Here is a 12,097-nt window from a genome sequence, read left to right as displayed (position 1 = left end):
GTGTTTTGTTTGCTATATAAGCAGATTCTACTTGGAGGATCTTCACACTAAGAACACTATAATTTAGCATCATCTTGTTACCTTGCTTTAAACCATGCATTTGCATTTTGGGTTATCAGCAGAAATAATTACAGCAATAAGATTAGGTGCAATGTATAAACTGTATCTCCCTCGCCGTTTACTGTGACAGCTATAATAGAAAGCAGTGTTACAACATTGTCAATATTTCATTTAATTCTATTTTTCATTTGGGATGGTTTTTGGCAAGTCTGACAAGGAAAATTAAACAGCAGCAGATTGGAGAGTCTTCATCCTTATTATAAATGATAAATCACAGAAAAATAGACAATAGCCAAATTTTACTTTTTAAAAATGCCTAAAAATCCAAGATTTTTAAGGGTCTAACTAGCCCCTGGACTTCTGGAAGGTTGTTTGTTTTTTAAATAGTAACATCCAGAGCCCGCAAAATACCCACTTCCTCCTAATGGACCCTAGAATCAGCCTTGATGTTGGTCTATGCATAATGTTGTGGCCCAGAACAAATTTACCATGGGATCCTGACATTTTTGGGTGGCCTTCAATGCCGACAGGGAGCTAAGTCTAGATACGTGTGCTAGTGTAAGCAACTGGTGCAGAAAAGTATTTCATATCTAACTGGCCATCTGTTTTTTTCCCAGGTTTTCTCTCTTGTTAAATTTGGGTTTTAAAAAAAATCAGGTGAATAACACAATAGCAGTTTGAGAGGGTTTTTTTTTTTTTTTTCTTTTCAGGCTAAATTTATTTATTTTTCCCAGGAAATATTATCAGCTAGATTAGGTCTCGGGGGTTATACTTTGTAGCCTATAGAGTCTCAGACTGCAAATGGTATTTAGGGATGGAACAAGGTTGTTAAGCAACCTTTAATCTTAGAGTGAACAGACAAACCCATTGCTTAAAATGGGTATGAGATTAAGTCAAAAGGATAGTTTTGTAACCGATATATTGCCTAAGAGGAAACCAGTGCAATGAACAGGAGTCAAGAAGTTTATATGGAGATTCCTCAGTATTGTTAAATACCGTAGGAAGTAGCTACATATCCTTAACAGCGGAGGAAGCAAATACAGTTACAATAGTTACGGAACACATTCCATGACATACAGCAAACATTCATTCAAATGCATTTAGTTATTCAGCGAGCAGAACAGCATAACAAGAAACTAATCTATGTTTTTACCATACGTGGACTTTAAGATCAGCTGATGTGAGCAGGATGGGCCTTGAGATTCAAAGAAAAGAAGTCCCAGAGTGCAGGGAAGACTTAATGGAGTCACAGTTATGGGACCTGAGAGAGGGTTTCTGTGTCTCACTGCTCCACATTCTGCCACTGGCTTCCCACAGAATTTCAAATCAAGTTTAAGGTCGTGGTTCTTATCTTCAAGGTGCTCCAGGGCAGAGCTGTAACAAGGAATTTTTGTGCACGAGGCAAGGGCCGGCTCCAGGCTCTTCGGCAATTCGGCAGCGGGTCTCTGAGTCCCTGTCAGAGGGAAGGACCTGCCGCTGAATTGCTGCTGAAAAATAAAGTGGCGGCGGCAATTCGGTGGCAGGTCCTTCCCTCCAAGAAGGACTCAGAGACCCGCTGCCGAGTTGCCGCCGAAGAAGCAGCAGCAGTAGAGCTGCTGCCAAAGCACCACCGATCGCAGTAGAGCTGTGCCCCTCCACTCTGCGTGCCTGAGGCAAGTGCCTCACTCGCCTCACCCTTGTTACAGCACTGCTCCAGGGCCAGGGCCCAGGGTATCTAAAAGATGGACTGAAGCTCTGAGATTAAGACTGTGTTCAACAACATCCCTCCTCTGGCACAAAAGAGCTCTCAACAATAAGGGTAAAGCATGTGTGTGGCAGACAGAACTTTCTCAGGTGCTGGTCTGAGACTACAGAATAAACTCCCCTGGGAACTAAGGACCATCACAAACCTCACCACCTTCTGCTCTAAGTACTGGGCACATTCCTTTGAACTTGCACATAGCAACATGTGTATTAAAAAACCCACAACCCTAAAACCCTATCAAACAAGAGGCTGAGAGAACAACCAACATGTTGCAGGTGTGTAGTCGTGTATCTTAATGCCCTACTGGAAGGCGCTCAGATACTACAGTGATGAGCTTGGCATAAGAAGCAACATCAAACAGTATAGAATATTGGGATGGGGGGAGAACCATCTGACCACCTGCATGTGTGAGGGCATGATGGGAGGAGACAGAAGCAGCTGCCTCCACAACCAAGAAGCTCCTTCAGATGAGGGTTCCCATGCTGTGGAGACCCAGTGCATTTTCCAAGAGATGAAGGAGTGAGCCAGTTAGCTGCTCCCTGCAAAGACTTTAGTCTATGGTAAATGTGGTGCTGAGAAGAGGACTTAACAAGCCCTTTCTGAAATTCAAGAAGTGTTTGGTGTGTGGGAGGGACATAGATTCTTGGTCCCCAATATTTGCACTGAAGGGCATGAGCTTCTTTATAAATATTATGGATGATTCTTAGAGGCATAGACAGGATCTGGCAAAGGAAGGGGCCCCGTTCACCAGAATCAAGTTGAATGTTGTCTTTGTAACAGACTGCAGTTCGGCCCGTCTTTACTTCAGATCACAGAGCTCAGAATTGGAAATGCTCTTTCACCATCCCCAGCAGCCCTCAAGCCCCTTTCTGTGCTCCCTATGATTTCACTTCACAGGCTAACCAGGGGAATTCCACACGTTGAGCTGGAGGTGTAATTTCCAGCATGAATAAACATACCTGCGCTAGCTTGAATTGAGCTAGCACACTAACAAGAGAAGTGCAGCTCTGGCATCACAACCTGTAGTAGGGGCTAACCCCCCGGGTATGATCCTGTCTGAGACTCTAGCTAAGTTCTGGGGCAGCTAGCCCCTCGCACAGCCCTGACTGCACTTCTATTTTTAGCATGCTAGCTTGACCAGAGGTAGCGTGGGTGTGTCTACTTGAGCTGGACATTACACTGCCAGCTCATACCCCACGTTACAACCTGCTAATCTGCTCACCTGTAGCAGCTTTATCTTCAGGCACTGAGAGCAGAGCTTGAGGCAGGTACAGCTTTCACAGGGTATGTCTACGCTATGAGATTATTCCGATTTTACAGAAACCATTTTTTAAAAACAGATTGTATAAAGTCGAGTGCACGCGGCCACACTAAGCACATTAATTCAGTGGTGTGCGTCCATGTACCGAGGCTAGCGTCGATTTCCGGAGCGTTGCACTGTGGGTAGTTATCCTGTAGCTATTCCATAGTTCCCGCAGTCTCCCCTGCCCATTGGAATTCTGGGTTGAGATCCCAGTGCATGATGGTGCAAAAACAGTGTCACGGGTGATTCTGGGTAAATGTTGTCACTCAATCCTTCCTCCGTGAAAGCAACGGCAGACAATCATTTTGCGCCCTTTTTCCCTGGATTTCCCTGGCAGACGCCATAGCATGGCAACCATGGAGCCTGTTTTGCCTTTTGTCACTGTCACCGTATGTGTACTGGATGCTGCTGACAGACGTGGTACTGCAGTGCTACACAGCAGCATTCATTTGCCTTTGCAAGGTAGCAGAGACGGTTACCATCCCTATTGCACCGTCTGCCATTGTAAATTGGCAATGAGATGATGGTTATCAGTCATTTTGCACCATTTGCATTTGGAAATTGGCGATGACGGTTATCAATCCTTTTGTACCGTCTGTTGCTGTCATGGGTGCTCCTGGCTGGCCTCGCTGAGGTCGGCCGGGGGCGCATGGACAAAAATGGGAATGACTCCCCAGGTCATTCCCTTCTTTATGTTTTGTCTAAAAATAGAGTCAGTCCTGCCTAGAATATGGGGCAAGTGTACTAGAGAACCAGAGAGCACAGCCGCTCCGGGTCAGAGCCCCAGATACCCCGCAGAAATGATGAGCTGCATGCCATTCTAGGGGGTGCCCCTGCAACAACCCCACCCGTTGCTTCCCTCCTCCCGCAACCCTCCTGGGCTACCGTTGCAGTGTCCCCCCCATTTGTGTGATGAATTAATAAGGAATGTAGGAATAAGAAACACTGACTTTTTAGTAAGATAAAATGAGGGGGAGGCAGCCTCCAGCTGCTATGATAGTCCAGGCAGGACAGAATCTTTTCTTTAGACATGAAAGGGGCGGCGGGGGGAGGGGGGCTGATGGAGCTCAGCCTCCCGCTGCTATGATGAGGACGGTTACCAAGCCTTTTGTACCATCTGCCAGGAATGACCAGGAGTCATTCCCATTTTTACCCAGGCGCCCCCGGCCGACCTCACCGAGGCCAGCCAGGAGCAGTCACGGGATGATGAGGACGGTTTTCCGCCATTTTATACCATCTGCCATCAGGAAAGGAAGGGGAGGGGATGCTGCTGTTCAGCGCCGCAGCACCGCATCTACCAGCAGCATGCAGTAGACATACGGTGACATTGAATAAAGGCGAGAAACGATTTTCCCCCCCTTTTCTTTCACGGGGGGGGGGGGGTAAATTGACGAGATATACCCTGAACCACCCCGGACAATGTTTTTGACCCTTCAGGCATTGGGAGCTCAGTCAAGAATGCAAATGCTTTCCGGAGACTGCGGGATAGCTGGAGTCCTCAGTCCCCCCTCCCTCCCTCCATGAGCGTCCATTTGATTCTTTGGCTTTCTGTTATGCAGCACTGTGCTGTGGCCTCTGTCTATTATAGCCTGGAGATTTTTTCAAATGCTTTGTCATTTCATCTTCTGTAACGGAGCTCTGATAGAACAGATTTGTCTCCCCATACAACGATCAGATCCAGTATCTCCCGTACGGTCCATGCTGGAGCTCATTTTGGATTTGGGACTGCATCGCCACCCGTGCTGATCAGAGCTCCACGCTGGGCAAACAGGAAATGAAATTCCAAAGTTCACGGGGTTTTTCCTGTCAACCTGGCCAGTGCATCCGAGTTCAGATTGCTTTTCAGAGCGGTCACAATGGTGCACTGTGGGATACCGCCCGGAGGCCAATACCGTCGAATTGAGGCCACACTAACCCTAATCCAACATGGCAATACTGATTTCAGCGCTACTCCCCTCGTCGGGGAGGAGTACAGAAATCGGTTTAAAGAGCTCTTTATATCAATATAAAGGGCTTCGTTGTGTGGACGGGTGCAGGGTTAATTCGGTTTAACGCTGCTAAATTCGGTTTAAACGCCTAGCGTAGACCAGGCCACAGTCTGGAGGAGGGTGTGACCCTGGTATGACCTTGAGGCAGCCCTTCCTACAGCCATAGTGCCTGACTCTCCTCTCACTTCTGCCAGTTTGACACTAGCTCCACTGATTTCAGTGCAGTTACTCCTGATTTACATGGGTGTAAATGAAAGTAGGATCAGACTGATTTAGGGACTGTAAACCTCATGCACTAGAAACTCACACCCCCTGCTGCTTTCAAAGAGTTGCATGGGGCTTAGTTTTTGGCAGGATGTTCACATTAAAGGGAAGAAGTCGGCCTGTTAAACTGTCAGGGATTTGGGCTCAAGGCTGCTCTAATTTACCAAAGGGGCTGAAGTAGGTTTTATGCATGGCTAAGGACGGAGCTAATATCTGCATGTCCAGATCTCTTTATGAATTTCCTTCTCTCTCTCACTGCTCCCCGTTTGCTCCTTTCACACCCTTTCCCCATCACTTTCTCCTACCCCTTGGTTTCCTCTCACTACTTTCTTTTTTTCCCTTTTCACTCTTTCCCTGTTTTCTTCCTTCCTCCTCTTATTCCCTTGGTTTACTTTAAGGGTCTGATCAGTCAAGGTGCTCAGCACCTCCTGCAAACTAGCGAACACCCCAGCTCTTCCTGCAAGATCAGTGTGACAGGAGGAAGATGTCAGCACCTTGCAGGATCGGACCCTTAACAAGGAGCAGCCACTGTGATATAGTTGCTCTTCCTTTTTCTGCCAGCTTGGGAACCAGACCACTCACTTCCTCTTCTTGTGGTTTCACTTGAAATAATTAGTCACGTACACACAAAGGAAATGGGGCTTTCCAAACTGTCTATTCAGCACTAGGACAGGAAGCAGGGCTACACACATTCCGTGGCTGACACTTATTGGTGTGACAGAAAGAGACTGTGCCGTTAATGCCAGAAATACTTACCTAGGAAGCTAAACCAGTGGGGAGCCATGGACATACTAATTCTCCCCCCCTTGCAGCTATACGATTTTCCATTTTAGAACCAGGCATTGAGCCTTGCTGCTTCTCTAGAGAAGCCTGGTACCTAATGAAGGCTCTGCTGCCAAGGGATTCTCAGCAATAAGACTCCCTGGGTTTGATTCAGAAGCGGGTATGTTGCGCCTTCAGAAAGGACTTCTATAATGAAGAAAAACAAAATGGCGGGCAGGGGGAGGCTCTGCAACCAGGAAGTGGATCTAGATTTGCTAACAAGTCTTGAGAGAGGTTGCAGCACCTAGCCTTGCTCTCGAGTTAGCCCATTCTAGGAGCAGCACTGATGGGCTCTAGATAGAACCCCACATCCATTCTTTCTGACCCAGAGGAACATGCTGCTCCATGGATGTGGAAGATCTTGCAACACCCTTTCCACACAGCAGGCCTTGGATCCTGTTTCCATTTAAGTCAAAGGCAAATATCCTCTGACTCTATTCGATGATAGCAGGGTTAGGTCCAAAGAAAACACTAAAAATGCTCAAGTATCAGAGGGGTAGCCTCTTGCATCCGACGAAGTGGGTATTCACCCATGAAAGCTCATGCTCCAAAACGTCTGTTAGTCTATAAGGTGCCACAGGATTCTTTGCTGCTTTTACTAAAAATGCTGACACTCAAACACAAGATGAAAGACAACGGACCTAGCAAAAACACAGTTCCTATTCTGGAACTTCCTGAATGGACTCCTGCGCGTACAGGGAGACTGGCTAAGATTCATTCCCTGTGTGGATGGGGGCTTGCCTGCACCAAGAGACAGCAAAACATTAAAGTCAGGATCAGCCAGGGAGATCTGAGAGCAGAGTTTTGCCCTAATTCTGCATGATTTCTAAAGAAGCTTAACAAAAAAATGACAATTTCTAAAGACACTCACACGATAGAAGAAAACAAGATGGTGTGAAAGACTAATACTGACTTAGAGAACACAAAGATTTATTGGGATGCTGCAAACAACAACTCCAGCATGCACAGGCAGGACTGAAACCTCCTACCATCACCCTGCCACCCAGACTGGGTACAACGACATACTAATGTACAAGCCAGTTTAACACTAAGGTAATGATAGAGCACCCTCTATTGCTGGAGGTTCTGCTTACACTGATCCCCACAAGATGGTGAGGTGCAACAGGGTCAGAGACGGATTCTAATTCTCCACACCATTACCTCAGCGGAGTTATGCTAGCATAAAAGTGGTGTAATCAGAGGTGAAAGTGGGCTGGTATGGGCCAGTATGGGATATCGGTAAGAAGTGGCCACCGGTACTGGCCCCTACACAGCCCATGTTAAAGTGCTGCTGAGGTAGTGCTTTAACATCACTGCCCCTTTTGCCTCCCCCCACCCAAGGACTGCTGACGGGGGGGCAAAAGGGGCAGCTGCCCTGGGGCCTGGTGATTTAAAAGGGCCTGAGGCTTCTGGCTGCCGCTGCTGCCCCGGGCCCTTTAAATCGCTGCTGGAGCCCTAGGTGGCGTGGGACAGGCAGCCTGGAAGGGCTGGCTCGGGGAGGCTTACCATATGTCCTGGTTTTCCAGGACATTGCCTCTTTTTTGAGCCTCCATCCTCTGTCTTGGAGGATTTTTCAAATAACAGGAAATATCCTGGAGTTTTGCAGAGCGGATGCTGTAACTCAGAAAGAGCCCTGATTGATCTGCTTCCCGATTGGTTCATTCCCCTGCAGCCACAGCTGCCGGATCCCACACACCCACATCCCAGGCTCTCAGCCCTGGGGTGGGGGTTCCCACAGGGAGGTGCTAACTGACGGCTGGCGCTGTGTCTTGGGCTTGTGTCAGCCGCGCTGCCACTGTAACAAGGAGCAACAATGCCCCTCGCCTCAAGAGTGAGGTCCCAGGTACCCCCTCCCAGTACACACACAGCCCCACCCCCCATATCCCCACCCGCTCTCCCTCTGTCAGGGTTCCCTCCCCACTCTGAACTCTAGGGTACAGATGTGGGGACCAACATGAAGGACCCCCTAAGCTTATTTCTACCAGTTTAGGTTAAAAACTCCCCCAGGCACAGATCCTTCCTTGTACCTTGGATTAGGTAACGCTGCCACCACCAAGTGATTTAAACAAACATTTAAGGAAGGCCACTTGGAGCCCTACCTTCCCCAACTATCCTCCCAAGCCCCTACACCCCTTTTCCTGGGCTGGCTTGAGAACAATCCCTCTTTCCTGGGGAGGCTTGAGAATATATCCTCACTAATTGGTACAGGTGAACACAGTCCCAAACCCTTGGATCTTAAAACAATGAAAAATCAATCAGGTTCTTAAAAGAAGAATTTTAATTAAAGAAAAAAGGTGAAAGGAATACCTCTGTAAGATTAGAATGGAAGACAATCTCACAGGCAATCAGATTCAAAACACAGAGGGTTTCCCTCTAGGCAAAACTTTAAAGTTACAAAAAGAAAACCAGGAATACCCTCCCTCTCAGCACAGAGAAAATTCACAAGCCAAAATAAAAGTAAATCTAACACATTTCCTTGCTAAATACTTACTAACTCTATAGGAGTTGGATTGCTTGCTTCTTTGATCTTGCTCCGGCCATAGCAGCCCAGAACAAAAACCTCCTCCCCGCAAGATTTGAAAGTATCTTGTCCCCTTATTGGTCCTTTGGGTCAGGTGCCAGCCAGGTACTTGAGCTTCTTAACCCTTTACAGGTAAGAGGATTTGGTGCCTCTGGCCAGGAGGGATTTTATAGTACTGTATACAGGAAGGTTGTTACCCTTCCTTTTATATTTATGGCACTCTTCCACTCCCCAGCAGTGTCCTCTTTTTGGGAACCCTAGGCCTAGGTAATTATACCTTTTGAAGTCTGTGGGTGTTGCAGTGGCTGATAGGATGCAGGAACTCTGTTGCAATTTGGGGATGGCAAAGTTCTAGGCTACAAAGGATTTAACTGACGCTTAAATCTCTCTGAAAATAGCTTCCACCACAGCTGCATATAAAACTGTCTTCATTTCAGCAATAAGCATGCCAGCCCAATGAAATCTCTCGTTTCTCCTCCTTTTAGCTCATTATATACCAGAGCACCTACTAGCAAAATCAGTGTTAGGAACCAACTTCTATCTACCAGAAAGAGCTGCTTTATGCAGTGGCAGATTAGCCACTGGGCCAAGGGGGCCTCTGCCCAAGGGCTCCAGCCAATTGGGGGGTCCCTGGAAAAATGGGCATCCTGCCCCCCACCCCACCCACCCCTCCTGCTGGGGAGTGGAGTTGGGGCCACTTGCTCTGGCCCACAAACCCCTAATCTGCCTCTGTGCTTCTCATGCCAATTAATAGCCCTTGCTCCTACTGTTGCAGAATCACTCTAAGGTAGTTTGACACTTGGTTCATTACAACTAGAACCCAGCCCCAACAGATGCCTCAGCTGCTATTTGAAATTCACTTTTTCCTGTTTGAGTGAGATAAATCTGTCAGTGTAGGGAGTGGAGCCCATGGAAATGTATAATGCTGGAAAGCTTTTTCAGTTGTGCTGTAGGATTTCCAACACATTAATCCTCCTCTTTGGACATCTTTAAGAGCGATTCAAAATAATTCTTTAATACAAGTACTTTCATATCTAATAGTAACAAGGAATATGGACACACAGAACTAAAATGCCTACTGGTAATATTCATCCCCTCTCTGCTTTCATGTGCTCCTACTTGATAATTAGCTTCAAGGACTCAGGTAAGATGCTTGTGTATGATATTAAAATATGCTCAGTTGAATTTATTATAATTTCAAATGGTTTGTAGGCATCATGTTATGTTGCAAATATAACGCAATGGACCTCTGACTAATTTGTTTGTATTTGCATAGTGCTTTGAAAACATAAATCAACACGTAAGGGCCAAGTACATAAACACACTCTCCCCTTATAGCCTAGCCTGACACTACCCAAAGCAGCAATAATAACTTAGGCCTTTACAATGTATGATACACACCCAGAATGAGGAACATGAGAAAAACGGATGTAGTATAACATGAAATAATAGGTGGTGCTATTTCTTTAAACATAAGGGCTTTAGTGGCTGCAATATCCAGGCTCAGGATTCTCTATGTCAATATGTTGCACAGTATTGAAAACGAGGTCTTGTGTGGCATAGCAGGAAATCTGGGTCTAACATAAGAGTGATCTGTTAAACTGGGGAATTGCTGTGGGGAATGGCCCTACCGCCCTTCCAAAAAGTACCCAAAGCTGTGGTTAAAATGTATCAATGCCAAAAATAGATGCTGTGGTTATAGTCAGAATGTACACTATGTAAAAATGGCACCTTCTTATTAAGTAGATCTGGGGCCGCATTCCATGCTCCTGTCATGCAGCCAGCCATGGGGGGAGGGGGGGGTCACCCCCAGGAAAAAGAAGGAAAGAATTAATATCTGGTACAAAAAGAGGTGTAGGAGAAGAGGTGAAACTATAGGGCTAAATTAATCCAGGGGTTCCAGCAGCAAAGGATCCTCTAAGGGGCAGTTTTTTGGTAAAGCAGCTCCACTTTCCCTCGCCTGCTTAAAGTGAGTGGTGCTGGGCAGGGACGGGTCATAGAGGCCAGTCAAGATGCACTGATTCAGCCCATCCCCATAGCAACTTTTCCCAGTGGGGTTCCTAGGAAGCCCTGGATGCAATTTAAACCATCCACAAAGCAGCAACAAGGGAAGATGTGGCTGGTGTTGTCTGAGACACTGTCAGCCTAAAAAATTACGCTGCTCTCTGGATTTTATTTTTTAACATACCTTTGTTACAAGTGACACCTAAGATTCCTATAACTAAAGCAGGGGTCAGCAACCTTTGAGAAGGGGTGTGCCAAGTCTTCATTAATTTAAGGTTTTGTGTGCCAGTAAAAGGTTTCACGTGCCAGACTGGCAGTGTGGGCGGCAGACGGAACCCCAGACTGGCAGCAGGCTGAGCCACTCATCCATGCCGGCAGCGGGCTGAGCGGCTCATCACACTGCTGGTGTGGGGTTCCGTAATCCAGGCCGGCAGTGGGCTGAGTGGGGTCGGCAGCTGGGACCCTGGCTGGCAGCAGCGTGCCACTAAAAATCAGCCCACGTGCTGCCTTTGGCATGCGTGCTGCAGATTGCCGACCCCTGAACTAAAGGAAGGACATGAGAGAAAAAATAGTCTCACTCTTTATTTCAGTTGTGTATTTGACAGAGCTTTGTGTATAGTCAGTTTCATTGTTTCCTCTATATATTCTGTTAGGCCTGCTCCAGCAAACACTTAAGCAATATGTAGCTTTACTCATCACCAGAGTAGTCCTATTGACTTCAACTATTTACTCATTGGAATTGTTCCAATACCCCAAACTGTAAAATATTTGCAAGATGGAGGCCTTAGTTTCTCCTGCTGTTTGTGTGGCTTTTCAAACTGCAACGGGGCGAGACAAACAGATTAAAAAAATAGAAAAATGTGGTTCCAAAACCACAACAATTGGTAGGGTTGCTCACAGTCAGGTAACTGAAATTACTTTAAACTAATTGTTTTTTATGGCCAAGATTTCACGTTGATTGTGTCCCTTTCCACTAATCACAGTGTTATAAAGCCTTTCCCTGCATTTACTTTTACCAAGCAGATTGTTCACAGAATGTTTTCTTGGCCAAACTAATGAGACAAGCATAAAATATTTAAAGTAATCATTCTAAAAAGACTTTAAGGCATTTCCCTCCTTTCAGTTGTACCTTTCTTTTCAGGGTTTTTGTGATGCATTTTACATCTAACTCATTCAGAGGAGAGGGCTGAAGACCATATTTAAGTATGCTCGGTGGGATTGGATATAAATTCAGGACTTCATACTCGCCTCAATCCTTACCAGATTTCCCAGTCGTGTCACTGGGAGGTTTGCATAGGGATTAATAGGTGAATACAGCCATTATGTAGTGACTACTCTTTTATTAGTTATTCGGTACCTTACTGTCATGCTTAATACTCTGTGTAAACATA

The sequence above is a fragment of the Mauremys reevesii genome, linkage group 1, assembly GCF_016161935.1.
Source record: "Mauremys reevesii isolate NIE-2019 linkage group 1, ASM1616193v1, whole genome shotgun sequence".
Taxonomy (NCBI): domain Eukaryota; kingdom Metazoa; phylum Chordata; order Testudines; family Geoemydidae; genus Mauremys; species Mauremys reevesii.
Note: the sequence above shows the minus strand (reverse complement) of the source record.